Raw genomic sequence first — 5,279 nt, 5'->3', positions numbered from 1 at the left:
TCGGTAACTTCTGTGGAGGCGCAATGGCCCAGTGGTTAGGGCAGCGGACTCGCGGTCATAAGATCGTGGTTTCGATTCCCAGACCGGGCGTTGTGAGTGTTTATTGAACGAAAACACCTAAAGCTCCACGAGGCTCCGGCACGGGATGGTGGCGAACCCTGCTGTACTCTTCCACCACAAATTTCTCTCACTCTTACTTCCTGCTTCTGTTGTGCCTGTAATTCAAAGGGTCAGCCTTGTCACACTGTGTCATGCTGAATATCCCCGAGAACTACGTTAAGGGTACATGTGTCTGTGGAGTGCTCAGCCATTTGCACGTTAATTTCACGAGCAGGCTGTTCCGTTGATCGGATCAACAGGAACCCTCGACGTCGTAAGCGACGGAGTGCCAACAACAACGGTAACCTCTAGAATTACCTTATCAATTTATATTTTTTTATAGCAGTATCAATCTCATTAATGTCAGAGGCCTTAACAAGGCCCATAGACATTGCATCTCCCTATAAATTAAAGCAAGACCAAAGAAAAATAATTAATACAAACTGCTTTTGTAACAATGGTACTTTTGTATTTGCGCCTCTCGTTAGAAAAATTACGTGTATGTAATTATTAATACACTGGTATCGACTTTATGATTTATAATAAGCCATCTAAAAGTAATTGGCTGGTGTTATCTCCACGTGAAATCTCGGCTGCATATATTACGTCACTTTTATAATCACTGCTCACTATACTCCACTAGAATATCAAGTTTCACACTTGTCCGACAATAAATGACCTTGAATCTGAAGTCAATGAACTCATAGGTGGATTTTTTTTTTTTTATTACAAAAAGCTATAGAAACATGTTTAATTTAAGTGTACTCAACGAAGTGTGTTTAACACTTAAAATGTGGATAATGTGATCACATAACCTGACTTCTGATTTGAAACGCATATTATATTATGACGAGAGTTACTTTAAAAAATACTGAAAATTTTATTTTATTTAAGCGAAACAGTTTAAGTAAGAAGTAGATCATCACCCTTAGATTACATTAGATTTTGTTAATCATAAGATTACAGCTGAAATTTCTGGGAAATAGGTTTACTCAATTGATTTAAGTAGACACTTGATAACAAAGCAGGCACTTAAAATAAAACCGGGTATATAAATTATAGGCGCTTAACTCAGAGTTTGGTAGGGATATTGTCCAGCTTCGTCCACATTCTCTTGACAATAGTTCTTCAGATTATTATTTAATCAAGTTTACGTTTGATTATCTGAAACAGCTTTTGTTACATTTGTTATTTATTTACTGTGTTGAGTCAAAAGTTTTGCAATATTTTGATAATTTATTTGCTTTATTCGTCAAGTTACAACAAAAGAGTCTAGCATTCAAAGTAGAGGTCATCGTGTTGCAACGTCTGCAGCCGTCTTTCTGCCAGTTTTTTTTTTTTTATCTCATGCTGATACCAGTTCTTATCCTTCGAGGCGAAGGACGCCTTCATTTAAGCTTCCACCTCCTCTTGGTTAGAAAAGCACAAGAATTAAGTCATTGATTTACAAATTTATCAACCCTGACTTGTACAATACGCTTCTTGATTAAAATAAGCTTGGAATAATTTTTTCAGTGATTTTCTCATATAACACATGTGTTCACAATCTTGTAAAACAATTACCTTGTAAAACAATTACCTTGTAAAACAATTACCTTGTAAAACAATTACCTTGTAAAACAATTATCAGAAATATCTGATAATTATACTTTCTCTTCAGAACCCCTTAAACTTAATCGCTTACTTGAAAGAAGTGCTCACCAGCATATGAATAAATGTGTTATAGTTAATAAGTAACTAAATATTTTACTCTTCATCAAAATTGAGTTCTTTCACAATTTACTAACTCACGTTACATAAATAAATATACATGCATATATACATGCACTCAAACATATGCTCACACACGCTATCACAAACATACACATACACTTATACACGATCATCTTCTGCATAGTTTCCAGTTTCCTTCTACCAAATTTTATTCACAAGGTATAACCCAACCCGAGGCTATGTTTAAAATACAATGAGGTACAATCGAATACGAAACCATCTGATACGGCCACACATGTGATCGTATAGTCTTTATAAATTAAATGCTATTGCTTCTATCTGTGTGTTACCGTTGACTAAGTATACGTGTCATAAAAGACACTTCATTACTGATCATCCTCACATTTGTACCGGTGTAGCGTATCTGTGACTATATTTGATGGCGATTTGGTTGCAATTTCATGTAGCAGAAATCCGTCATACGACAAAGCTGACTCAAATTACAATCTTCTTTCTCAAGAAATGAGCAATCGTGTAACAATGTTGGGCGTCATTATTAATCCATCTCTTGGAGCAGCAGGAAATAGGATCGTACAGCAACAAGCAAAATATCTCGCATTGTTTATGATATTTTACACTCTGAGTTCACCTCCGGACAAAGTTGTTTTACCATCTTATCCTCTATTGTTGATAAATGAATGTATTAACACACACACACATACACACACACGTATATATATATATATATATGTGTGTGTGTGTGTGTGTGAAAGAGTGTGGGTGTGTGTACATATATATACAGTACCGTGCAAAAGTCTTCCGTGGCTTTAAATTATTGTAAATTTCTACTAATTACCAACTTATAAGTGGATGTTTCGCATTGCGTTTTTTACAGATGAATTATTGGCCCTGTTGGAGTCATTTCTATACCTAATCATTATATTTTGTAGTAGGGGTTCTGAATGAGAGGGTAAGATGCGAGACGACAACCAAAATTGGCCGTGCAAACGTTTTCGGCCACCTCACATAAACCAATCAAGTTACTGTGTTTTAAAATAGAAAAATGTCTACAATGAAAATTTATTACATAATGTACATTTCTAGAAGTTACTGTACATTGTTTATATTTCGTGTGACTTTCCTTAGCTTGAATAATTGCTTCATTGCGCCTGGGAAGAGATACGTACAAATCCTTCACCATCTTCACAGCTATGAGATGCCATTCTCTCTGGCTGAGCTTCCACAATTCTCCGAGATTGCGTGGATTCTTCTGACGAACTCTTCTCTTTAGTTCTGTCCACATTTACTAGATGATATTTAAGTCAGGGCTCTGAGCTGGCCAATCTTTCAATACTGTAGCACCTTCATCATCCAAACTCTGTTACACGCGATTTGTGGCATGGAGCTCCGTCATGCTGAAAAATATCACCTTCATCCAATTTGGTGTCTAATTGTCTTTCAGCAACTAGATGTATTTGACACTATTCAAGTTACCGTCAGTTTTAGCCAAGTTTCTTGAACCATCACTTTTTATGTATCCCCAAAGCATTGTACTCTTACCCCCATAAACTTCACTGCTTTCGTCTAATAACGTGGGTCGTTTCGTTTTCTGACAAATTCTCGCTTATTAGAAAACGAAACTACCCACGTTACACGACGAAAATGGGATGAGACAAGTCGGACACACCGAACCCTCGAACCCAGTACTTGACTAGTGCTTAACTTGTCGATTCTGGAGAAATAAATCACAACTTTGAACTCGATGGAATTTGAACTCAGAAGAAAGACCTTACAGCATTTACCCACGGTTCTAACGAATCTACCATCTCGAACCCTTAGATATTGCAATAAGGAAATTATTTTAGCATTTTTCATGTTATTCTTTCAGTTTGCTTAAAGGCAGAAATATTTTACGAGAGATGAATTTAACTTAACGGTTATAAATTGCGTAAAAATTTACTTCCCCACGATAACTGTACTGGTTTATGGTTATCATTCTACCCAGAGTTTAAGGCAAAGAAATCAACAGAAAATACATTATTTGTCAAGAAACAACAGAGGGTTTTCGCCTGCATTACTCACAGAAATATGTGCACTGTCCATATTGAATTAACAGATCCTATAATCGGAGAAAGAGATACACTGCTATGTGAACTTTGTGGATATTGTCAAATGAAATTGCTAAATATTGTAAACGCTTTCATCTCAGGTTCGTAGTTTTTGATGCTGAACCATCACTTTTAATGTATCCCCAAACAATTAGACTCTTACCCCACACACTTCACTGTTTTCGTCGTGTAACGTGGGTCGCTTCTCTTTCTGACAAATTCTCGCTTATTAGAAAGCGAAACGACCCACGCTAGACGACGAAAATGGGATGAGACAAGTCGATCTCCCAGTACTTGACAAGTGCTTATTTTGTCAAAAAATCAAGCTGTAGTTTACTAAAATTGAACCAGTTTATTGGCGCTAATGCGATGCAAATTTGAAAGAAAATACCTGGTTTAATGATCTTTTTCAGCAGTGCACCCAAAGTTTTAATATATTAATTTGTTTAAATCCCAATTATTTTTGATAACCTTCCTGAGATAAATTGTATAATATTTTTTTAAAAACAATGTTTTAGGATACATTTTGTGTAATAAAGTGCTTCCGATTTTCATCAAATAAAATGTCGAAGTTTCTAACATGCTGCTTCTTAATAACTGTCCACCTGCAACGACCACTTAAACTCGCCCAATCATTGCTTCGAATGACCAAGTGAATGAATACTTGAATTAGAAAACACACACATAACACACATACAGGCACACATACACACACAAACATACACATACACACACACATACACACACTCATATGTGTGTGCATGTGTATATACGTTCCTGTATACAACTGGTTTTCTTAACGGAAACCTCAGCTTGTAAAACAGTAAATATATTCTTATCTGACAATACAACAGAAGTGAGTGACGTCGTTTCTCATGGGAAACATGTATATATGTGTGTGTTGTGTGTGCGTGAACGGGCACCTCTGTGTATCGATATATATATATGTGTATATATATATATATATATATATATACATATATATAGTGTGTGTGTGTGTGTGTGTGTGTGTGAATAGATGTATACGTACAAACATATAAGTATGTACACACATATGCACACATATCTAAATTTAAATATTTAATGTTATTTCATTATAAATTGTTAAAGCGTAGTTTTTCAATATACATATATCATTTTTTAATCCGAACCAATTGCCATCACACGCTGACTCTTACATACATCTACAAAGAAACGGATACGGTAATTCATTTTAATTTCTATATTGTTGTAATTATGTTTCTCTTATATGAAATCTATCACTTAAACTCGGATAGCGGTCATTTAAATCAATATAAGTAACGATGATGATGATGATGATGATGATGATGATGATGATGGTGGTGGTGGTGGTGGTGG

This window comes from Octopus bimaculoides, chromosome 13 (genome assembly GCF_001194135.2).
Source record: "Octopus bimaculoides isolate UCB-OBI-ISO-001 chromosome 13, ASM119413v2, whole genome shotgun sequence".
Taxonomy (NCBI): domain Eukaryota; kingdom Metazoa; phylum Mollusca; class Cephalopoda; order Octopoda; family Octopodidae; genus Octopus; species Octopus bimaculoides.
Note: the sequence above shows the minus strand (reverse complement) of the source record.